The sequence below is a fragment of the Chiloscyllium plagiosum genome, unplaced genomic scaffold (assembly GCF_037043375.1).
Source record: "Chiloscyllium plagiosum isolate Xiang-an unplaced genomic scaffold, Cpla_swu_hap1 HiC_scaffold_27, whole genome shotgun sequence".
NCBI classification, from domain to species: domain Eukaryota; kingdom Metazoa; phylum Chordata; class Chondrichthyes; order Orectolobiformes; family Hemiscylliidae; genus Chiloscyllium; species Chiloscyllium plagiosum.
Genome location: NW_028270165.1, coordinates 86,479,144 through 86,505,316, shown reverse-complemented (window position 1 = coordinate 86,505,316; position 26,173 = coordinate 86,479,144). Strand labels below are relative to the sequence as shown.

General features: G+C 45.1%; 1 non-coding gene across 1 annotated transcript; it reads right to left on the bottom strand.

Moving 5' to 3' along the window:
* Positions 1-2,924: 2,924 nt before the first annotated feature.
* trnan-guu (transfer RNA asparagine (anticodon GUU)) lies at positions 2,925-2,998 on the bottom strand. The gene has a single exon. It is a non-coding gene; the product is annotated as a tRNA-Asn (tRNA).
* Positions 2,999-26,173: the final 23,175 nt, after the last annotated feature.

Genomic DNA, 26,173 nt, shown 5'->3' with positions numbered 1-26,173 from the left:
GGTTTCTGGACCGGCCCCATTCCGTCGGACAGTTCATCTTTCATTCTCCCATAAATACGCTTCCCAAAGAGTTTCTCAAGATTCACAAAGCTGGAGACTGGGATTTCTGTTTTGTTTCATGAACATTTTTCCATTTCCTAACTGACAATATTTTGCCAAAATCTTTTCCCAATTGTACGCCTTGCGCCATGTCCAGGGATGAGCAATTTCCATTTTGTGGAGACATTCCCAAGGTTGGGAATGTTCGCTTTGGAGCAAAGAAGGTTAACTGGAGATTTCCTGGGGCTGTTGGTAATGATGGGAGAAGAAGCGGTGGGAATGGGCAGATTAATGATCAGAAGAATCAGTTGCCACTGACCAGAGTCAGTTACCAGAGGACACGGATTCAAGTTCTTGAATGAAAAGCAGGTTTTGTGCCGAATAAACACAGAGAATACTGCAGAAAGCCAACAGGTCGAGCAGCATCTGTGGAAAGGTAAACAGAGCTGACGTTGTGAGGCTGGTACGTTGTTTGTTCAGAACCCGAGGTTCCTGCATGGCAATCAATTCCCAGACATGAGAAGACGGGACTTTATTGAGACGGGTTTTGTGAAGTTTGAGCGATAATGCAACCAACAGGAAGTCATTTAAAATCGCCAGCGAAGAAAGCATCGTCAGCAGGTTACCACCCTGGGCGGGGGAGCCCCAAAGGATCTCTACGTCAACACCTTAAGTGTTCGACCACAACAGCACGCCCAAAGTTATGGTGTAAAAATTCTCATGGAATGGTTCTAACAGGAAAGGTGAGTATTGGGCTTGTCCTGTCCGCGCCATAGCCCCAACGTATCCTGTTGCCCTGGATTTGATCAGGACAGAGGAGGCTGATGGGAGATCGAACTGAACTACACACATTGATGAGGGATAGAGCGGGTGGGAAGGATCCATTCCCATGCATAGAGAGATTAATAATCAGGGCCGAAAATAAGGAGCTACTTCAAGAAATTTGGGGTTCATTCAGCAAAGCTAATGTAAAACTGTTCACAGAAAATTGTGATGAAAGTCTCTCGAGTTATTTTGATGAGAAGTGTTGATGATGCTAATACAATCGATAGGATGAACGTAGATTGGTAAATGTATTTGGTGACAGTTCTGTTCTAGCCCTGTGAGCGAAACCTGGATCTGAAAGAATAAAAGGGACATTAACAACATCGATCTGAAATTGGATACTTGACAAGAAACAGAGCCATCATTAACAGTTGGCTTTTGAACTGAAGAAGGTTTCTCGTGAAATTAGCTTGAGGCTTGATGTATGCAAGGTCAAGATAATTTAGGTAAAACACGGAAACGCTATCCTCATGAGCAGACAGTGAAAGGATTACAAGACGCAACCTAAACATTTTCGATAAGCGATACAGGGGACTGGGAAGATAAGTATTTTCAACTGTGAACATCAAAGTTCTGGAGCACAACACGTACATTCAAAGACCGAAAACATCCAGATCCAGATTAATCAGATTGCATTGTGGTGCTTTTCTGCAAAACATCCACTTGCAATGTGCGACAAAAGAGTGACAAATCCCTTCCCTCTCAGCCCAGGATAGAAAATCCGAAGGGATGAACGTTTGCTGATTTTCTGAAGATTCACAAAGCTAAGACTGGGTTTTGGTGATTGTTTCCTTTCCACTCCCAGGAGCCGCAGTGGTTGGGGTGGTGAGTTGGGGAAACTCAAATGTGCCCGTGAGAAGCGTGTGGGGCTATTTCAGCTTCCCCTCATCTGACAGCGCTGTGACTTGACTCCGATGTTCTCAGGGACACTTACTGACGCGAGACAGTGAAAAGATTCCCATTCCCGCAGATCGGGAATTCAAACCGTATGCCGAATTCAGGACAATGAGAAAGATTAATTGGGGTGTGTGAAGAAGCTGTGAGCTGCATTTCAAACAGGTAGGTGGAGTCAGATGCGTCATCCATTGCGCCCCTGGCACTGTGCATATCTAACGCCACCATGCTGCAGAGTTCTGACGTTAACACAGACATGCGCAGCAATGGGAATCTTCACAAGGTGAACAACCAAAGATAATCACCGTCACTGATTCCCTTCCACAGGCCCAACTTTGTGAAGCAGTATCATTCACTGGCAAAGGAAACACCCTTGTCCTCAGGTGCCTGCTTCATTTCGATCATGATTTCAAGCCTCTCACTGTTCTCATCTCATTTCCAAACACTTTCTCACAGTCTCAAACGAAGCTCTGTGGGTATCTGATTGTTCCACCCGAACAGGCAGTGGGTTGCAGATTCCCACCAGTCCCAATGTGAGTGAAATATTTTTCCCCCTCCACTGATTTGAATCTGAAAGAAGAAGCCGGGGAGCAAGCTCCCTTTCTTTTCGACGACATTTCTCATTTTGTAGTCGGCAGGGTTCACACCTGCGTGGGGAAACCGCAATGGATTTCAAGTCCATCGCATTAGCCACTCGGCCCACGAATACAGAACCACACTGACAGCTTCATTTCCCAGGTCTCTCTGCCTGTGGAGCTGAGAAAGAGTGAATCATTGCAGAGTTTGTTTGAATCCAATCACTTCACAGTGATTCGAAAGGGTTAAATATCTGCACATGGCGAGTCGAGGTGCTTCATCCCAAAAGGTGAAATGAACTTTCCGTTAAAAACAAAACGAGAAATTGCAGGAGGAACTCAGCAGGTCAGGCAACATCTGTGGAAAGAGAATCAGAGACAACATTTCAAAATTCTGTTTTCTCCGACAGGCACTGTCAAACCTGCCGAGTTTCTCTTTTTGTCTCGGTTTCTCAGCATCCGCAGTCCCTTACGTTAGACATTAATTCAATTCAGAAACCCCTTTGTGGAGAGGAATTCCGTTTGGGGAACATTTTCTTGACCCCATTAAAAGCGTTCAGCTTCGAAGCCAAGGAAGAAAAGCGAACATACCGCCCCTGGGTGGGCTCGAACCACCAACCTTTCGGTTAACAGCCGAACGCGCTGACCAATTGCGCCACAGAGACAGGCATGGGCGTGGGCTGCACTATCGCTTAGGGGAGGCTATTAGTGAATTCATAATTCAGCCTCCCCGCGAGAATTACAATTGTTGTCTTCCGCACAGTCTTGCGAGGGATCATGGATTTCTTAACATGACTTGTGCAAAAATGCCCGATTAAACTTCTCAAAAAGAACCTTCGTTAAACGAGGCTGGGCTTACTGGAGTACGAATGGACAGGAAGTGAAATGATTGGAGATAGCATTGAACAGGTTGACATGTTTACTTCCCTAATTTTCTTATCCCTATGCCAATTGGCACGTGGATTGGGCAGTTATGTTATTACACACCCTGGAGCAGTGGGATTTGAACCTGAGCCTCAGGGCTCTATGGGAGACTTCAGCTTCATCACAAAAAAAAACTCTAGTAGATAGGACCTCTTCTGTTGAATGAGACGAAACAGCTTCCTCCTCAACATGATACGCGACCACTGTACCCTCCGTGCCCATTACAATAAATTGAGCCGCCTCCTGTTGAATGAATGAGTGGGAACCCCTCTCCGAGCTCCAAGAAGCGGGGGGCCCGGCTGGAGGCTGGATTGGCTCAAGGCTTGTATCTATTAACTCATTTAAATGGGACCTCCTGTATGGGAGTATGGTTTACATGAAAACCGGAGGATCATGTCAGAGTGTTTGTTCATATTTCGCAGTTGTAGTTGGTAAAATACACTCCCTGGAGGAGCACCTTCTATGATGCTGCATTTCTTGCCTTCTGCCCTTCCCCCATTTGTTATCTCTCATCTCGATTTTACATTTTCAGTCAAATTTAATTTCACATTAATCAGCCTTCGTATTCACCATGTATTATTAATTAATCTGTTGGATTGTTGTAAAACAAAATTAATGGTGTAATTTCATTTATGTTGTCTGAGTTTGACATTGAATGTGCAGGTGTGAATGCAAGTAAGTTGTAAAAATAAATCAAGAACTTGTGCTTTTTAAACAAAAAGACGAGTTCAATGGTATTACTGGCATTGTCTCCTTTGAGGATGATGTTTATAGTCTGACCAACAAACCATTTCATGCAGTCACCCAGTTTAATTAAAGTCTTTTGGAAAATAATTCTGGCAGGCAAAGATTTATACAACCCAAAATACGGTTGGTAATCATGTATATTCTTATCTTTTAAGCCGTAACAGAAGGCATTGCGTGGCGGTTTGAGACTGAAACTTCGCTGGAAAGAATGTAGATTGATAAGGGAAGTCAAAATGGCAGAGTCTCGGGCCACAATCTATCAGTCTGGCTTGATTGCATGAGTGGTGGTTCTTCAAAAGCACCTTCCAAGTCATGACCTCAACCACCAAGAACAAACAAGTGTGAACACAGGCTTCCGACTGCAAGATATATCGCATTGTTCCTTTGTTATTGACCAAAATGCTGGAACTCACTCCTGAACATTGTTACAATCCACACCATATTTGTGAAGCAATTTAAGAGGCAGTTCCGCACCACCTTTTCAAGGTCAGTTTGGGAAGAGTTGTTGGCACAGCCAATGATATTCACATCTCATGAAGTAGTAAGCAAAGAGCCCACGGTGTTGGGAGGCTGTATGTTAGCATGGATAGAGGATTGGCTAACTACCACAGTTGTGGTAAGGGGCATGTTCAGGATGACAACTTGTAACTGGTGGTGTACCACAGGGATCAGCGCTGGGGCCAACATTATTTACAATATATATACGAATTACTTGGATAAGTAAAGTGAAGGTACTATTGCTAAATTTGCAGAAGAGACTGTTGATGTGAAAGCAGGTGGTGAGGATGACATTAGATATCTGAAGAGGGATATAGACAGGTTAAGCAAATGAGCGAAAGCTTGGTAGATGGGGAAAGGAGGTAATGCAGTTTGTCAGGAGGTGAAGAACTGAATATTAAATGGAGAAAGCTTTAGAATAGAGGGATTTGGAATCACATCCACGAATCTCTTCATCCAATTTCAGTGAGTAACAGGGAGGCAAATGGGAGGTTGGCCTTTTCAATAGAGTAGAAATGTAGGGAGGTTTTATGTAAGCCATTAGTCAGGCCACAACTGAATACTGCGAACAATTTAGGGCCCTTTACCTGAGGAAAGATATATTGGCATTGGAGGCAGTCAAGAGAAGGTTGGCCATGATGATACCAGGATGGAAAAAATGTCTTATGAGGAGAACTGAATAGGTTGGGCCTGTGCTTATTAGAAGTTAGAAGAATTAGAGGTAACCTTATTGTCACGGACAAGATTCTGAGGAGATTTGACAGGCGAGACGTGGAAAAGTGGGACCAGAGGAAATAACCTCCAAATAAGAGATTGCATGTTTAGGACAGATAGGAATTTCTCCTGAGGGAAGTAAATCTGTGGAACTTGATACTACAGAGGGCTGTTGAGCCTGGGTTGTTACGTGCATTCAAGGCTGAGACAGTTTTTTTTTAATCAGTACGTGAATTGAGGATTATGGGGAAACGGCAGCAAAATGGAGTAAATGTTTCCCAGAATAATCGTGATCTGAATAAATGGCAGAGTCAACTCAATGGGCTGAATTGAATAGTAAATAGTAAGGAGGAAAAGGATACAACTGGCAATTACAGACCAGTCAGTGTTGGGAAGCCTAGAGATTGTAGGGAGTTGGTGGTATTTGGGAATTGTTCCTGGATTTAACATCTGGAGTTTCAAATTGATGCTGCTATGGCCCCGATGCAATTTGAAATCAATTTATGTATCTGGAATATAAACTTATCGCTGCTTTGGTGATCTTATCAATTGTCATAAGTACCTATCTTCTTCACTAATAACCTTTTTTGAAGGAAGGAAATCTTCAGTCCTTTCCCAGTTTGGTGAATGTGTCACTCTTGATCCAACGTCATGTGGTTGACTCTTAACTGCCCTCTGAATTGGCACTTGGTTATTTTTTAGGAGACGAAGTGTCACGTTCCATGAATGAATAAAGAAAAATATTCAGGACAAGATTGTCAATGTCACTGTCAGTGAAGGGAAGATTGTGATGTAGTGATACTGGTTAAGTAGCCCAGAGATCTCGGTCTTCTGAGAACAAAAATTAAAATCCCATCATGGATGCTAGTGGACTTTATTTTCAATGAATAAAAAGATTTGGAAGTGAGAGTTTGTCTCTGTACTGGCAACCAGGAAACCATTATTGGCTAAGACAATGAATTGCAGATGTTGGAGATCAGCAACAAAAGGCACAATTGCTGGGGAAATGCAGCAGGTCTGGCAGCATCTGTGGAAAGAAAACAGTTAATGTTTTGAATCCAGCCTAATTTTGAACGGCCACCGGACTCAAAACAGTAACACTGTCGTCTCCTCATAGATGCTGCCAGAACTGTTGTTTTTGTCCAATCATTACAGAGTGTTGTGAAAGTGTTCTTTTAGGGAGGGAAATCTACCACTCACAACCGTACACACGCGTGCACACGCTCACATCATGTGACTCCAGACCTACTACAATGTGATTGACTCTCAACTGCATTCAAGCATGTAGCCAATTGCTCGGTCCAAAGGCCATGAGGGATGGGGAGCAAATGTTGGACGTGCTAGCAACAATCCCATCCCTCAAAATATTTTCTTATATATTATAAAGCGTAGGTTAATGAAGGACAACCAAAACAAACTGATATGGGAAAGTCATGCCCAACTAACCCGATTTGCTTGCAGTTATAAATATTGTTTTAAAATCCTCTTCAGAGAGGACATTGGTTCCATCATTGTTGCAATACTGCATGCAATTCTGTGCTTTCTGCTGCAGGAAGCGTGTTGTGAAACTTGAAAGGGTTCAGAAAACATTTACAAGGATGCTGCCAGGGTTGGAGGGTTTGAGCTACAGGAAGAGGCTGAATAGACTGGAGCTATTTTCCCTGGAGCTTTGGAGGCTGAGGGGTGACATTAAAGACATTTATAAAATCATGAGGGGCATGGGTAGGGTAAATAGGCAAGGTCTTTTCCCTTGGGTGGGGGAGTCCAAAATGAGAGGGCATAGGTTTAAGGTTAATGGCAAATGGAGTTTAATATAGATAAGTGTGAGGTCTTACGTTTTGTATAGTCAAATCAAGGTAGGAATTTCATGGTGAATGGTAGGACCTTAAGGAGTGTAGTGGAACAGAGGGATCTTGGATTACATGTTCACAGTTCTCTGAAAGTGGAGTCACAGATAGAACTTCTTTGGCACAGTGGCCTTCATCAGTCATGGCATTCAGTATAAAATACCGAATTAGAGTCGAGATAAGCACCAAATAATAACACATACCAACAAGCACCAAATCAGTTTCATATGCAGTATTTCAAACCAGGAGATGTAGGGGTGCAGGTTCATAGCTCCTAGAAAGTGGAGTCATGGGTAGACAGGGCAGTGAAGAAGACTTTCGGCATGCTTGCTTTCATCAGTCAGAGCACTGAGTACAGGAGTTAGGATGAATTGATGCAGCTGTCACAGATTCCACACAACAACAACAAGACGTGACCCTGCCCTCCCCTGACTGACCGTCCCTTTGCATATCAGGAGGAAGACACCCCTTTAATTGTGATGATCAGAAAACATCCCATCCTTCAAAAAAAGGGCTGTGTTCACAAATATTTGGACAGAGGAAGGAAGTTGCAGTCTGGGTGAAGATCAATCCTCATTCAGAGAGAAAGAGAGGAAGAGCAGCAGCAGCTTCAGAAGTTTATGGTCCAACTTCTGAAAGGTCCTTGTCTGATTTGCAGTTGTTTCTGGGCTTGTAATATCGTACTGCAGCATATTGTAGATCTTTAGTAAGAGTGTCAATACTGCACTACAGAGGTCCATTCAGCAACTTGAGTCCATGTGAACTCTTCGTGGAGGTATGCAGTCTGCCCCATAACCCTGTTGGTTTACAGTGACATGTAGATCGATACAAAGATCTTTGGGATTAAGAGAGGAAAGAATGTACCAATGTAACGCGAATTACGTTCAGATTTTCTCTCATGGACTGACTGTGATGACCTTTGCAATCTCTTCACAGGAATATTACAAGAGAAGAATTTGGCGGCAGAAATCTCAGACCAAACATCACATTAAAGTCTGACAGTCACTTGTTTCACGAGGACGTGGATATTGATGGCCTTTAAAACAAAGGGGAGAAGGTCTGTCTGCTTAGTTAGGTTTTAAACGTCAGTGTGACTGGAAACTCAGAGTCTCACATACCCTCACACCAGAGTCGTGACTGGAACAATCTTGACAGACTGAATGAGAGTGTTCCAATTATCAGAGGGTTCACCAGTAACACCACACACCTGCTGTAAGCGTGAGTGAATTTTCAACTGATTGTTATGGTCTGAGACAGACGAGGGCACCTGCACCATGGAGAAACCGTGGAAATGTGGGGAGTGTGGGAATGGTTTCTCTTCGCCATCTACACTGGAGATTCATCGACGTTTGCACAATGGGCAGCGGCTGTTCCCCTGCACTCTGCAGGAAAGGCTTCACTCAGTTACACCACCTCCTGGCCCACCAGAGGGTTCACACCAGCAAGAACCCGTTCATCTGTCCCGTGTGTGGGCAGGGCTTCACTCAGTCACACCACCTGCTGCCGCACCAGCGGATGCACACCGGGGAGAAACCGTTTTCCTGCTCTGTGTGCGGGAAGGGCTGCACCCAGTCGTATCACCTGCTGCCCAGCTTCTGCGTCCACACTGGGAAGAAGCCGTTCACCTGTTCCGTGTGGAGCAATGACTTCTGTGATTCCTCCACCCTGCGCAAACACCAACATATTCACACCAAGGAGCGGCAGTTCACCTGTCCAGTGTGTGGGAAGGGCTTCACCCAGTCGTGCAACTTGTGGAGACACCAGCAACTTCACAAGTGAGATGGCGCAGGGATTCGGTTTGGACTCTGCTGTTACCGCTGCTGAGAGTCACATCTTGAACCCCGTTTAGTGGGTGAAGTGGGAGGGGTAAGGGGTTCCTTTATGCTGAATGGCCGCTCTCTCACCCACTTTACTTCCAGTGGGGGCTGATGCTCTCTGAGCCTGGGATTGCACCTTCCCTACGGAAACAGTCCAGAAGCGGCTGAAGTGCAGGTAGATCTGAAATAGATGCATTTGTCTCTGTCCCATTGAGTCTTCAGCACAGTCGATCCAATTGGCCTCTGTTAGTGTTTATGCTCCACCTGAGCCTCCACCCACCCGTTCATCAGCATACAGGTATCCCCTGCTTTTTGAAAGTTCACTTTACCCCCTATCCCCTCCCCGCCCAAGCCTGTGCCAATTCTTAATCCTAACTTAGACCTGCTATTTATTGCCGATGCATGGTTTCTGTCCCTGTATTCATCTCCCATTCATGTGTCTATCCAGATACACCTTCAGTGTTGCTAAGGTGCCTCTTACCACTACATCCACTGGAAGTGCATTCCAGGCATCCACCATCCAACTGTGTGAAAAATCTTCCCTTTCAATTCTCCCTCAGACTGTCCCCCTCTCGCCTTGAACTTGTGCCCTCTTGTAGTTGACTTTTCCACCCTGGGGGTGGGGGGTGGGGGGAGGAAGCCTCTGACTATCTAACAGACTATCTGGCCCAACACCAAACATCCAAAGAATAATCAACACAGACCCATTTCCCTACCTCTATTACTCGACATTTACCCCTGACTAATGTACCTAACTTTCACATTCCTGAACACTGTGGGGCAATTTTAACACGGACAATCCAACTTAACCTTCCAATCCCTGGGCATTGGGGTAATTTAGCATAGCTACTCCACCCTAACCTACACATTTGGATTGTGAGAGGAAACCGGAGGAAACCCATATCGACACAGGGAGAATGTGCAAACTCCACACAGACAGTGACCTGGGACTGAAATCGAAACAGTTTCCCTGGCGCTGTGAGGCATCAGTGCTAATGATTGAGCCACCACGCCGCCCCCGTCCAGTCAATCTGTGTGTCTCATCATTTTGGTCTCTCTGCCCCATCTTTACAGTGAAAATAATCCAGGTTTATCCCATTCTCTTCTCATAATGAGACCTCCAGACCAGGTAGTGTCCTAGTGAACCTTCTCTATACCCTCTCCCACAGCATCCATGTCCTTCTGGTAGTGTAGGGATCAGAACTGCACGCAATATTCTGAATGTGACCGGAATAAATAGCTGTAACATAACTCGCCAACTCTTACACTCAAGGCAAACGTGCTGTGTGCCTTCTTGATCACCTTACCCGCCTGTATTGCCACTTTTGGAGATGTATATGGCCAGATCCCTCTGTGTGCCAGTGCTTCTAAGTGGTCTGAAATTTATCGTACAATTCTTGTATTTCCTATGTATCTGTATCCAGCTTCACTTTAATTGTGTTCCCCTCTTTATCTCTTTTCCCCCATTCTCACCCCTCCACACATCAGCATATCATCAGATTATAGGAGCAGAAATTATGCCATTCAGCCCATTGAGTCTGCTCCACCATTCAATCATGGCTGATAAGTTTCTCAACCCCATTCTCTCCGTTACCTTTGATCCTCTTGATACTCAAGAACCTAGTTATCCCCATCTTAAATGTATTCAACGATCTGGCCTTCACAGCCTTCTGGGGCAGTGAATTCCATAGGTACACCACTCTCTGTCTGAAGAAGTTCCCCTTATCTCCGGTCCAAAAGGTCTTCCCTTTACTTGAAGGCTGAGCCCTCGGGACTTGTTTCTCCTACCAATGGAAACATTTTCCCAACATCCACTCTGTCTAAGCTGTTCAGTATGCTGTAGGTTTCAATTAGTTCCCTTGTCATCGTCTAAACTCCATTGAGTATAGACCCAGAGTCCTCAAATGATCTTCATATGTTAAGCTTTTCAATCCTGGGACCTTTCTCATCAACCTCCTCTGAACATGTTCCAGGGTCAGTACATCCTTCCTGAGATATGGAGCCCAAAACTGTGTACAGTACTCCAAGTGTGGCCTGACTGGAACCTGAAAGATCCTCAGAAGTACATCCCTGCTTTTATATTCAAGTCCTGTGAAAATAAATGCCATTGTTGCATTTGCCTTCCTAACTACTGACTCAACCTGTAAGTTTACCTTGAGAGAATCCTGGGCTAGAAGTCCCAAGTCTCTTTGCTCTTCGGATTTCTGAATTTTCTCCCCATAATCCTTCTGTTCCAGGGTAGCACCAGAGACTTCCAGACACACTGATTTGTATTCCGGGATATTCAGAGATCTCAAGAACTGCCAGTATCTCAGGAGGAATCGTTATTCTGGGAGGAGGCAGAGAGGAGCGTGGTGTGCACCTGTAAACTCCAGAACTTCCCAAACTTCACGAGTCAACAATAACTCTTTCTGGACCAAGAAACGAAAGGGCCGACGAGAAACTGTGACACGACAGGAAGTGAAATTAGGCCATTCAGCCCATTGAGTCTGCTCCACCATTCACTCATTATTGAGTATCAAGGGGCTCAAAGGTTACAGGGAGAATGGGGTTAAGAAACATATCAGCCATGATTGAATGGCAGAGCAGATTCAATACGATAAATGGCTTAATTTCTGCGAGTTAACATCCATGGGAAGAAGATGGCAACACAATAAGTTGTTTCTTGGGACTGGCAAGATAATGTTGTTTAATAATAGTGTGACAAAAGGACAATTAATTCTGCCTGTCGAAGGAAAGCCCTGACATAGAGGGGTTAATTGCAGGGCAGGCTGTTTCAAACAGACAGCTCACCCTCAAGGATAAGAAGGTAAGCTACAGACCTGAGGTCTCCAGCAATGTGAGGTGATGTTAGAGTCTTAAAAACAAAAGTCACACCACAGATTGGAAGTTGAGGAAACGCCACCAAATTTCAACTCCAGAATGATGCAGCTGAAGCAGTGCTTAGAAGAATAATACTGCATCAAACCCCTGGACACTTCCAGAGATGGGCACTATCGGTGGAAACCCAGTTAAATTCAGCCATCAACCGGGTGATAGCCAAGTTGTGGGGGGGTGGTGGGGGGGGGGGGTGAAGCTGAATGAACTTGAGGGGTTTAATTTGTGGTTGCTCCATGCAATAAAGTGCAAATCATTGTTTCAGCAGTTGATTCTCTGTGCGGTTTCTGAGTCAGGAGCCAAATTAAGATGATTCACCCACAACCAAGAGGCTGGGATTAATATTGACTCCATTGCATTCAAGAGAATGTCATCAATACTGTTATAAAGCGAAGGCTGAACCCACCTCCCCGACTCACCAAGATCTCAAACTGAAACGTCCAAAGAGTGGCACGTTGCCTTTTAATCTGTAAAGTCAGTGTGATAAGTGGTGTAACCTGCTGTAGTGTTAAAAGTAAATCCCTGACACTTTAAAATTGACAATCAGCAATTTATTTAGCAAACTCTCACGGTGAACAAATGAACAAAACTACTAACAAACTGAATAAATCCGTCCTAACTACTGAGTATTCTGGAATAAATCAAGATTCTTCTGGTATGCTGTTCCAATCAATACATGTCCCACTCAGATAACACAAAATAGAATTTAATCTCTCAGATTACAACCAGGTCATGTGTCTTCCGGAATATTCTGTGCCATCTTCTATCGGGGATGCCTCCTTCGATTCCTGTGTCAGGAATGTCCTTCTCTGTTTTTCTAAATGATGCTTTCTCTAATACACAGATGACTGAGAGCGCCAATTCTTTATGATATGATATGTCCTGTTGTCAAAACTTTACGATTTAAATTTAATGCGTTTTTGGTAGCCAATGCGGCTGATTTAAATGGATTGGTGAAATTGAAAACCGTTTTCTTGTCCTGCTAACTGTATAGCCTTTTGTTACAAATGTTTCAGTTCAAGTGCTTTTTGTTGTGATCATGTTGCTCCTTTAAGATTACGTTGTTGGTTTATTTTCAGGAGGGGTTGTAAAAGGCTTCCCATTCATCTAGGATTAAGGTTTTCGCTAATGGTTAACAATCCGGGAAAAGGGTTTGACTTTTTCTTTTCTAAACCACTTCTGCAATGAAAGGGCAGTTGTCCCATTCTTTTCCCCTCGTTTTGGTTTTATCAAGCAGTCTGTCTGAAGCTGCTGCAGGAAGAGATGTTTCCTGATTCAACAGATGTTTCTGGCTGACTCTAAAGCTTCAGGGAAAATAGTACCAGCGTATTAGCCTCTCCCTGTAGCTCAAACCATGCAACCCTGGCAACATCATTCCAAACCTTTTCTGAACCCTTTCAAGTTTCACAATGTCTTAAAAAGACGTCAACTTTGCTCAACTCATGTGGGAAAATTTTCTGCATGACGCGTCGTGTCTGAAAGAGCCCTCCCCTGTGCTATGACAGAGCTGCAGTGACTTTCAAATGATTGATAACAACATTTGTCAGGCTAATATTCATTGGGAGAAGCTTCTCAATCACATCTGTAAATGGAGAAAGTGTTTTTAATAATGAGACATGAATAAAGGCTGCATTAATCTTTTGTTCTGAAGATTTACTCATACATCATACAACAATAACTCTTTCTGGACCAAGAAACGAAAGGGCCGACGAGAAAATGTGACACGACAGGAAGTGAAATTAGGCCATTCAGCCCATTGAGTCTGCTCCACCATTCACTCATTCTTGAGTATCAAGGGGCTCAAAGGTTACAGGGAGAATGGGGTTAAGAAACATATCAGCCATGATTGAATGGCAGAGCAGATTCAATACGATAAATGGCTTAATTTCTGCGAGTTAACATCCATGGGAAGAAGATGGCAACACAATAAGTTGTTTCTTGGGACTGGCAAGATAATGTTGTTTAATAATAGTGTGACAAAAGGACAATTAATTCTGCCTGTAGAAGGAAAGCCCTGACATAGAGGGGTTAATTGCAGGGCAGGCTGTTTCAAACCCTCCAGCCAGGCGACTGACTGTGTGGAGTTTGCATGTTCTCCCCGTGTCTGCGTGGGTTTCCTCCGGGTGCTCCGGGTGCTCTGGTTTCCTCCCACAGTCCAAAGATGTGCAGGTTAGGTGAATTGGTCATACTAAATTGCCCGTAGTGTTAGGTAAGGGGTAAATGTAGGGGTATGGGTGGGTTTCGCTTCGGCGGGTCGGTGTGGACTTGTTGGGCCGAAGGGCCTGTTTCCACACTGTAATCTAATCTAATCTAATCTAATCTAATCTAATCTAATCTCAAAACAGAGCATATGAACCCGGTCACAAGAAGTCTACGGGAATTTCAGACACCACTGCCTATTTCCTGACCAGGACCGACTTTACACAGAAAACATGGACATTTTAAATGAATAGGGTGCCATTCGTTTTAAAATCAGGTGAACGTAAGAGGCAAAGCATTGGCTTAGAAATGTGAGATCCTTGACACACACACAGCCAAAATCATCACTGCCATTAATATCAAATTAGAATTTAGGCTGGATAGGCTGGGATGTTTTTCCACTGGAGCAGAGGAAGTTGAGAGGCAATATTTTCAAACCATGAGGGGTTGATTTGGGTTAATGGTAACTGTCTCTTCCCTAGGGGGAGGATTTCAAGACCAAGGACGCGTTTTTATGGTGAGAGGAGAAAGATGGAAGAAAAGATGTGGGGCAAAATATTTACAGAGTGCAGTTCGCCTGGGGAAACAGCTGCCAGTGGAAGTGGTTGAAGCAGGTACATTAACAATATTGAAAAGGCGTTTCAACAAATACATGGATAGGAAAGCTTTAGAAGGATATGGGCCAAGTGAAGGGAAATGAGGTTAGTGTTGATAAACATTTTGGTCAGCATGGACCATATTGGGCTGAAGGGCCTGTCTCTGTGCTATATTACTCTATGACTGGCGTCTCTTTGTAACTCTCTCAGTGTTGAGTTTCCACAGGAACCAGGAAAAAGTGAGGACTGCAAATGCTGAAGATCAGAGTTGAGAGTGTGGCGTTGGAAAAGCACAGCAGGTCAGGCAGCACCCGAGGCGCAGGAGAATCGATGTTTCAGGCAAAAGGATATCGAGATGAATATCTCACTAAATCATGCTGAATAAAATCTGATCTCATTCGTCAACTCTGATGTGGAGGTCCTGGGGGTGGACAGGTCAGAAGTCACACAACACCAGGTGACAATCCCAGTAGATTGGTTTGAACTCATGAGCTTTAGAAGCACTGTTCCTTCATCAGGTGAAGTGATGAAGGAGCAGCACTGATGAAGGAGCAATGCTCCCAAAGCTTGGGATTTCAAATAAACCTGTTGGACTGTAACCTGGTGTTGTGTGACCTCTGACTTCTTGAACTGCGCATTCGTGTTGAACTTGATGGGATACTTTATCCAACTCGGCGTAGTTAACTCACATCGCTTGTAGGGGTTCATTTGAAACCTTTCAGGAGGTGAATTCAACAAGATTGAATTATTCAAAGTTACTCAATTCTAAACTTACATCAGGACCAGTAGTCATAGAGAGGTACAGCGCGGAAACAGATCCTTCAGTACAACTCGTCCACGCTGACCAGATATTCTAAATTAATCTAGTCCCATTTGCCAGCATTTGGCCCAAATCCCTCTAACCCTTTCTATTCATGTCCCCATCTAAATGTCTTTTAAATTCTACCAGCCTCCTCCACTTCCTCTGGCAGCTTGTTCCATACACGCACCAAACTCTGCATGAAAAGCTTTCCCTTTAGGTCCCTTTTAAATCTTTCCCCTCTCACTCTAAACACCTGCCCTCTAGTTCTAACAACATCCTGATAAATGATTTCTGATGGAGATGTCAACGTTTCGGGTAGAACCCTTCTTCAGTCCTGAGGGGTAATACCTGAAATGCTGACTTCTCCACCTCCTGGTCAGCCTGCCTTGTTGTGCCCAGTCTCCTGCTTGTCTATTTTAGATTCCAGCATCTGCAGTTTTTTTATTTTGTCTCTAACAAAATGGTGGAGCAGATTTGATGGGTCAAAATATCCTAACTTCTGCTCCAATGGTCTTGTGGTCTTAGGTTTGTCCGGGTCCTGGGCTTAATGAGCAGCAGCGCCCACTGGAAGCAATGTTCACAAAATCATAGAATCACGACATTGTGGAAACAGGTCCTTCTGACCAACAAGTTCAGAGCGACCATTTGAAGAGTAACTCACCCAGATACATTCTCCTACCCTATCACTCTGCACTTACCCCTAACTAATGCACCACACCGACACATTCCTGGACACTATGGGACTATTTAGCTTGGCCAATTCGCCCAAACATGCGCACGTTTGGACTTTGGGAAGACACTGGAACACGCAGAGGAAACCCACGCAGACACAGGGGGAAATTACATGCAAACTCCACACAGACAGTCACCCTGAGGATGGAATCAAATCTGGGTCCCTGGCGCTATGAGGCAGCAGTGCTAACCACTGAGCTACCACCCCCCCTTCCCCCTCCACTCCCACAGGAGAAAACAAAAAAAAAGCCTACCAACTCTCCCACTAACCCCACTGACAGAAAGGGCAGGAGGTTCAGTCCTGGGGGTGACCCTCAGCAGCGTTACTGGCAGAATCTGATTGTTGGGAGCATTGGTGCCTCCGCTGGTGCTTGTTCAAGCTGCAGGACATTGTGAACCTCTGCCCACACTCGGGGTAGGCAAACGGCCTCTCCCCAGTGTGGACCCACCGGTGTGTCAGCAGGTGGGAGGCCTGGGTAAAGCCCTTCCCGCACACAGAGCAGCTGAAGGGCCTTTCCCCAGTGTGGACCCGCTGGTGCTTCAGCAGGTCCGAAGAGCGTGTAAAGCACTTCCCACAGACAGAGCGGGTGAACGGCCTCTCGCCGGTGTGGACCCGCCGGTGGGCCAGCAGGTCAGAGGAATCGCTGAAGGCCTTCCCACATTTGGGGCAGGGGAAGGGCTTCTCACCGGTGTGGACCCGCCGGTGAATCACGTGGTGGGATGAGCAAGTGAACAACTTCCCACAATCGGCGCAGCGGAAGGGCCTCTCCCCTGTGTGCACCCGCTGGTGCCTCATCAGGGCGGAGGAATCGCTGAAGGCCTTCCCACACTTGAGGCAGCTGAAGGGGCTCTCCCCTGTGTGAACCCGATTGTGCCTCAGCCGGGCGGAGGAATAGCTGAAGCTCTTCCTGCACTCAGGGCAGCTGAAGGTCCTCTCCCCTGTGTGCACCCGCCGGTGCCTCAGCAGGGCAGAGGAATCACTGAAGACCTTCCCGCACTCAGGACAGGAGAATGGCTTCTCCCTGGTGTGACTGCGTCGATGTGTCTCCAGGGCAGACGGGACATAGAAGCCTTTCCCGCAGTCGCCACACTTCCATGGTTTCTCCATGGCCGAAGCTACAGTTGCACACAAACGCTTGTATGTCCCCTCCCTGCCTTGAATTCTTCTTTCCAGGCCAGATAACTGTTTCAGGCTCCACACTCAGTGCGTTGCTGCAACAGGAGGGGCTCTCTTCCAGTCCCAATGATGCTGAAAACGTACTGAAACAGGAACCAATTGGATCACAGTTGAAAATTGTTGCAGTCCCGGTGGATTGAGTGACTCACAAATGCTGGAGAATCAGAGTCGAAAACTGCGGGTCAGGCAGCATCTGAGGAGCAGGAGAGTCAATGGTTCAGGCATAAGCCTTTCATCTGTTGATTTTGAAATTTCATCTTCAGATCAAATACTCTGAAAAGAGATTACAAAAATCATCACTGTCAGTCCAGGGTAGAAATTCAGAACAAGCAATTCTACTTTCTGCAGAACATTCTTTTCTTTTGTTATTCCACAAAACTGAAAGCATCATCCCACTCTCTCTCTCTCTCCCTCTGTTCTGACCCCATTCTAATTCTCCTGAAAGTGCTGATTCAGGATCTGACAGGGACAGAAGAGCAAAACAGTCACAACTGACACCTCTCTGAATTTTGGATATCTCCACCTGAAAATTAATATCTTCCACGACATTGGGATACTGTTGAGAGTGAGCAGTTCTGATTTTTGGAAGTAAAAATATAGTGTGTAAATTCAGGATGAACCTGCAATGCAACTTCTTGGCAAACAATCAGACACAAAATGGTTAACGTGCCCCCACAGGGGTGGGGGAGTTTTAGAATGAGACATCAAGGCTATGACACCAGAGAGAAATTGAACAGACTGGCGTGGCAAACCAGAGTCATCCAGATATACAGCACAGAAACAGGTCCTTTGGTCCACTGGTCTATGCTGACCAGATATCCTCACTGAATCTGGTCTCATTTGCCAGCATTTGGCCCATATCCCTCTAAACCCTTCCTATTCATAAACCTATCCAGGTGCCTTTTAAATGTGTCATAATTATACCAGCATCTACTACTTCCTCTGACAGCTCTTTCCTTGCCCGCGCCATCTTCTGCATGAATTGCCCCTGAGATTCCTTTTAAATTTCTCGCCCCCTCCCCTGGCCGCGTCACCCTAAACCTATTACTCTATAGTTCTACAGTCCCAGAGAAAAGACCTTGTCTATTTACCCTATCCATCCCTCTCTTGATTTTATAAACAATGGAAGCATCAACGGCTCAGGACGGGGATGGGGAGAGGGGGGAAGGAAGCCGAATGTGCTGGAGCCAACGCGGAAGAAGAGGACACAAAACCTTGAAGCTGCAATGTGGAATACTGCATGTGCTGTACTTGTACCTGTTGATTTTATTTGTGGAATCAAGTGCATTGTAAAAATAAAAAGAAACAAGATATCTATCCCTCCCCTTTCTCAATCTCCTAATGCTGTCCTGAACACAGTGTGAGAGAATTGGGGGCAGGAGTTGGCCATTTGAGCCTGCACCAACACTGAACACATCATAACTGAATATGAATATACCTACATCCAGGTCGATAGATTGGGTTTTCTTTCACTGGAGCAGAGGAGATTGGGAGGTGACCTTATAGAGGATTATAATATCATGAAGGGTACAGATGAGGTGAAAGGCAGGTGTCCTTTCCCTCGGTTGGGGCTTTCAAGATGAGGGAGCAAATTTTGAAGGGGAGAGGAGAACGATTTTAAAAAGACATGAAGAGCTCCACTTTTTTCTCACAGAGAGTGGTTTGTGTGTGCAATGGGTGTCCAGAGGAAGTAGTGGATGCCTGTTCAGTAACAATGCTTAAAAGACATTTGGAAATGGACATGAATAGGAAAGGTCCAGAGGGAGATGGGCCAATCACTGGCAGACGGGACTACTTGAGTTTGAGAACAAAGTCGGGTTTGAGAACATAGTCAGCAAAGACTAGTTGGACCGAAGGGTCTGTTTCTGTGCTGTATGACCCGGTCGCTGTCTGTACTGCTCTTAAAACCATTTTCTTGGAAATCCAAGATGGCGGTGGTTTGAGTGGTCTGCTGTGCTGGGCTCTGTGCCATACCCCCGGCAAGGTGGGCTTTTACCCCTCCCCCCACCTCATTAACCATCTGTAGGAGAAAACAATTGCTAATATAAACTTAATGAACGTCAGGAGCTGCTATAATTGTGGTTTGACAGCTTTAGGACCAGAATGAAAGCAAATGAAGGAAAGGGGCCGACAGGGGTGCAGCAGGCAGGGCACTCCCCTACTGCATCGGGGGCGCCTGGAGCCATTGCTCAAACTCCCAGGGCAGACCCTTTGGGTTTAATGGCACAGCAGCAGTTGCTCTTGGAGTTTGCCAAACTCTGAGAAAAGATTGAAGCAGCAGTGGAACCACTATCTGCCACGCTGGAAAAGCATGGAGCAGGAAATTCAAATGTTGGCCCGAAGAGAATAGGCAGCGGAGGAGAGGACCGTGGCATCGGAGACTGTGGCGGAGGTCTCAGGAGGAAGGATCCAAACGCTGGAAGGCCAGGTTCGGGTCCTTCAGGAGCAAGTGGATGACCTGGAAAACTAAAGTAGAAGAAATATCTAACAGCTCGTGGGTCTTCCGGAATGCGAGGAAGGCGAAGACCTTATTGGATTCCCGGGGCTGGAGATGGAGTCGGGCCTGTTGAGTGTGGAGCGGACCCACCGGATCGTAATGCGCAGGTCCGTGTCGGACCCACAGCCCCGCGTGGTCCTCGTGCGCCCCTGCATTATAAAGAAAAACAGTTAGTGATTGAAACAGCAAGAAGACTGGGAAGAGATCCACAGGCTTTAATGCACAAAGGCTCAAGAATAATATATTTTCAGGACTTCTCAGGAGCCTGGATTAAGAAAAGGGCATTTGATGAAGTTAAGAGAAAATTAAGGGATCTGAATACACAATATTCCTTGAGGTCCCTGACCATATTGCGTTTCACTCATGGAGGGACGGAAAATAATTTTGATTCCGCAGAAAAGGCGAAGGACTTTGCGAATTCTCTGAATTAAAGAAATCGAGTCGGGGTGAAGGCGGGAGGGACATCATTCCAGACAATGTTACTTTTTTGCCCCTTTTTTGTGGTTATCGGCTTTATACGTACTGCCTTGACAAAAAAAACTGGAATTATTTAGTATATCGGTCAGTTACGTATTGTGTGGGGCCTTTTCTTTGACTGCTGTCCTTTTGTTTTTGGATTGGGGGTGGCTATACCTGTGCTTAAGATGTATGGAGAAGGGGTGTGGGGACATGGGTAACCATTGTTAACTCTCAGAATGTAAATAACATGTTTTTTTCAATCTGTGAATTGCCTGGCGTTTGGGGCACAGCCTCAGTGGGAAGGAGCCAGGATGGTGGCAATTGTGGGGTTTGGGGTGGGGAGGGGCGGGGGGGGGAAGAGATCTCTACATAAGTGGGGGTTATTTGAGCGTTTGCTTAAGTTATATGTGGTGTTTAGAAGGACGCAGAGGAAGGAGTTTTTAATAGGAGCAGTTTTTAGACTTTATAGAGTTAATGTCTTTGTTGCTCACTGCACCTCAGATAAGCTTCCTCCTCTTGGGAAACCACGGGCTGCCCTGGATGACCATGGCTACTGATTCGTTCAGGTGGTGCACCTAGAATGTAAAAGGGAGCCATTCCCCCGTTAAAAGAAAGAAGGTGCTGTCAAGCCTCAGGAAGGAAAAGGTGGACATCGCCCTGCTGCAGGGGACTCATTTAACTGATAAGGAACATCTGAAACTGCAGCAAGGAGGTTATGATAGGGTATTCTTCTCCTCCTTTAGCGCCAACTGTAGAGGAGTGGCTATACTGGTAAGAAGGAACCTCCCTTTGCAGATAATTGAGCCAATTAAGGGCAAACATGGACTGTCCGTCATTCTTAAAGCTCTCATACATGGAGAAGAGTATGGCGTCCTGAATGTGTATTGCCCCCCCCCCCCCCCCGGGGCACGCTCTTAAATTTCTAATTGATGCAGTTGCTAAATTAATGAGTCTTGGGGTACGCCGCATGGTCATTGGAGGGTATTTTAATCGCCTAATGGATCCCGAGGTAGACAGGGTGCCAAGGGGCCAGGCAGGTACACCTGCGCAACCGAAGCAGTTGGTGGGCATGTGCGAGGAGTTGGGATTAGTGGCTGAGTGGAGGCATCTCCACCCTAATGGAAGAGACTTTATTTTCTGTTCCAACCCAAACAAGTACCACATGGGAACTGACACTTTTTAATGCTATTGGATTGCTTGGACAGAACATTGGCTTGTGAAATTGGCAATATAGCTGTCTCGGACCATGTGCCATTGTATTTAGATGGTAAAATCAAGAGTGGTGGAATGGATGCACAACACTGGTGCATGGACCCATTCCTGTTAAGGCAGAGCAAATTTGTTGAGTACATCACAAGAGTTCAGAGCCATCTGGGATATCAACTCGGATACGGCCAGTAATCCGGAAATACTGGAGGAGGCCACTAAGGCATATTTATGAGGCCTGATTATTTTTTATTCAACGACAAGAAGGACGCAGAGGAAGGAGTAACAACAGATGTTGGAGACCCGGCTGCAGATAGCTGAGGAAGTATATTATAATAGGCCTTCACTGGTCAAGCTGCAGCTCTCCGGGCTGCTCCCAACTCATTGCACACACTGGGAAAAAAAAGGTTTGCTTTACTCAACAAAGATTGTTTGAATTTGGAGATAAGCCACGTAGATATCTGGCTAGAAAGAAAAATGCTTCCCAATCTATTATGTATGTTAGATAGAAGGTTGGCACAGTTACCCGTGAGTTAACGAAGATTAATGTTAGACTTCGTGAATACTTTGCAGAGTTATATCAGTCAGAGGGCGATGAACACAGTGCAGCGAGAATGCAGGCCTTCTTTGAGATCCTGCACCTCCCTAGTATAAACGCGGAACATGTTTCCTGTTGAATGGGCCTATGACAATACAGGAGGTGCAGGAAGCAATAAAGCATTTCCAAGGTGGCAAACACTGGGGTCAGATGGATTCCCAAGTGAATTCTATAAGGAATTCATAAATGTGTTGGTGGAGCCACCTCTGAGGATGTATAGCTATTCATATGCACAGGATTATCTTCCGCCCTCTCTTAGGGAGGCTAATATCTCCCTCATTTTAAAGAAGGAGAAAGAGCCCGAAGAATGTGCTTCATACAGACCCATTTCACTGTTGAATGTAGAATTTAAAATTCTACCCAAGACGCTGGCCCTGAGGTTGGAAAAGGTGTTGTTCTGTATTGTGAAAGAAGATCTGATGGGTTTTGTTAAGGGCCGTAGCTCCTCCAACAATATCAGGAGGGTACTGAACATGGTGCAGGTATGCCAGCAAAGTTTGATCCTGGGTTCAGTGGCCTTCCGAGATGCAAAAAAGGCATTTGACCAGATAGAATGGCTATACCTGTTTGGGGTCCTCAAGCACTTTGGTCTGGGGACAACCTTTGCGAGATGGGTGGTGGTGTTGTATAATGATCCTAAGGCAGCAGTCATCACAAACGGCAATAAGTCAGATAAATTAAAACCTGGGAGAGGTAGTCGACAAGGGTGTCCTCTTTCACCGCTGCTATTTACCTTGGCAATTGAGCCATTAGCTGAGGCTTTCAGGAGGGACCCTGAAACAATGGCGCCAGGAGTGGGAATGGGGGAACATAAGATTACCCTATATGCTGATGATGTCCTTTTGTTCTTGGCCAATCTGGAGGAGTCCGTTCCTCGATTGATTCAAACAATTAATTTATTTGGCAGTTTTTCGGGCTGCAAGATCAAATTTACAAAATCAGAAGCTATGCCGATGGGGGAGGGGAAGAATTAGTGGAGGTGCCTGATCTGAAGGATGGAATGCAGTTCCTGTTTAGATGGTCGTCAAAAGGGTTTTTGTATTTGGGAATTTTTATTACCCCTGCCTTCCACCAGCTGTATAAAGCTAACTATGTACAATTACTGGAGAGGATAAAGCAGCAGTGGGACGGATTACCGTTATCAAGGTTAGGCCGAATAGCTCTGAATAAAATGAATGTTCTTCCTCGCCTGTTGTACCCCATGAGAATGCTCCTGTTGTTGCTACCCAGATGAGTATTACGGAGGCTCAATGGTTGGCTAGGTTCTTTTATTTTGTGTCGCAGCCGCCCCTTAATTAAGTTTACCAAATTGCAGCTCTCACAGGGTGAGGAGGAGTGGACCTTTTGGACTTGAAGAGATATCAAATAAGCGCTTTCTTAGCATATGTGTGTGACTGGGCACGAGGGGACTCGGGGTCGATTTTGCTTGACGTTGAAGCATTGCAGTCGAGATGTCCCCTAGTTAATCTATTATTCATTGATAAGATGAAATCCGAGACCGAGCAGTGTAAGAGTACAATCATTCTAAATCCAGTGAAAACCTGGAGGATAATGAGGCAAGACAAGGGCAATTGGCTGAAGACCTCACTGATTACCCCACTGGTGGCAACCAAAGGATTTAAACCTGGGGCAATGGACTCCGGATTTAAGTCATGGGAGAATAAAGGAATCTTCTGTCTGAGAGATTTATTCGAGGGTGAGGTCTTGATGTCATTTAGCCAGCTCAGTCAGAAATATGCGTTGTCTAATAGGGACCTTTTCCGGTACTTTCAGCCAAGGGATTATATACAGAGGAATACCACGCTCCTGGCTCAGCATTACAGGTCAAATGTGGAATAAAGAGTACTCTGGTGTTCAGGTGCTCTTTCAGTTAGTACGTTGTATCATTTACAGAAGGGACATACCTTAGGGGATGTGGAGGGACTCTCTAGCATGTGGAATCGGGAGCTAGGATAGGATATTTCATTAGAAGTATGGCAATATATATGGGAATATCTAAGGGAAATTTCAATATATAACAAAGCACAGGGCATGCAATTGAAGATTTTACATAGGGCTTATATGGTGCCAGAGAGGCTAGCTAAGTTCAAGATAGGCACATCACCAGGGTGATCCAAATGTAAAATTGGTATAGGCACTCACACACTGCTATTGGTCATGTTATAAGATCCAGAGATACTGGAGTGCTATAGTAAGGGAGTTGAAGGACATCCTGAGGGATTAAAGTTAAAGTGAATCCGGTACTTCTTCAGGGGTTGCCAAATTTGCCTTCTCTCGGAGAACACAGGAACAGACTGTAACATTCTTATGCACTGTGCAAGGAACAACATTTTAATTAATTGGACGTTGGAAAACCCCCCAGGGCTTATGGGGTGGCATATGCTGGTGATGGAGCATCGCCCCCAAGATGACCTCACAAATATGGTGCACCACAAAATAGTAGTTTTACAAGACGTGGCAGCCCTTTCTAAATTATATTGATGCAGACTGATCAGCAGTATTAATCAGAACCGTGGTATAACTGTGGGAATCAGTCTGGGCGCTCATGGGGCCCTGGGAGGGCAAGGCTAGGTGAAAAGAATACGTGTGCAATAACTGGTGCTCCCATGGATGGGAGCCTTAATGGAGGTGTGGTGAGTGAAATAGAATAAAGTAATGTGATAGAATTCAAATTAACTTAAATTATGTTTAATTTTATTTTTATTCAATTTGATTGTAGTTTAGTTTAAGCTAAGTTTGTTCTAGTAGAATAATAGGTAGCTCATTATTAATAGTATCATAATATGACATTGTTGTGCTGCTATTTTTCTGTATTTTGGTATTGTTCTTTTTTGTATATGGAGGTGTTGTGAGAGATTTGAAAATGTTTCTAATAAAAATATATATTTTTTTAAATTTCTTGCCTTCCCCCATAACTATTTTTGACATTCAAAAGTCAGATGAACTCAGCTTTGAATATATTCAATATCTCCCAAACAACGGGAAGGCACCCCCACATTGAACTCAATTCCTCTTGCTAATATACCACTTTCCTTGCTGATTGCTTGCTGCACCTATGTGACAACTGGCATTGACTGGAGTAGAAAGCCTGAGCAGAAGGTAGCTGAGGCACGTTTGTACATCCACACATCATTCCTGATGAAGGGCTTTTGCCCAAAACGTTAACTGTTCGGCACCTCGGATGCTGTCAGACCAGCTGTGCTTTTCCAGCGCCACAATTTTCGACTCTGATTTCCGTTATCTGCAGTCCTCACTTTCTCCACATCCCAATATATCACCATTTAAACAATGTACCTCCTTTCTGTTTTTATTTCATAGGAAAGGCTATAATTTCACACTGCGTTACTACATTTACCATGTGTTTGCCAATTAAGACACATACCTGAACCAACTTTGCTGCAAGTCAAGAACTGAACACCAGAGTGAAAAAATAAAATGGAAAAGGGGGTGAGAAGAGTATGTTGTACTCACAGATGTTGGACAGAGGAAAGAAGTTGCAGTCTGGGATGAAGTTCAATCTTCATGCATAGAGAGAGGAGCAGGAACACTTTCACAAGCGCATGGTCCAACTTCCGCATTCCGACAATAGTGGGGAGGCTCTCAATGGCTGGAGGACCACACTCATTCCGGTCCTTCAGGGCTTTCCATTGGTCGATCAAGAATGTTGAGTGCCGTTTCCGCTGACAGCAAAGAGCATTCGTAGTATTTTGCTGTCACCAGCGTACATGCGCAATGCTTCCTGACACCGAGAAGCCTGCGCAGTATGCCCAGTGGAGATGCTGGTCCAACTGCCAATCGGTGAGAAAAAAAGGCTGGAGTCAGACTTGTTTGTTTTCCTGGAGCTCAACAATTTATTCCTTTTGCATTTTGCCTGGCTGCTCAATTTGTGAATGTCTTTTCCCCAGGGTAGAGGAAAACCAAAACTTGAGGGGCATAGGTTACGGGTGAGAGGGGGTTTAAATGGGACCGAACTGGTAACATTTTCATGCAGAGCGTGGTATATGTATGGAATGAGCTGCCAGAGACAGTGGTCGAGGCTGGAACAATTACAACATTTAAAAGGCATCTGGATGGGTATATGAATAGGAAGGGTTGAGAGAGAGATGGGCCAAATGGTGGCAAATGGATCACCAGATTAATTTAGAATAGG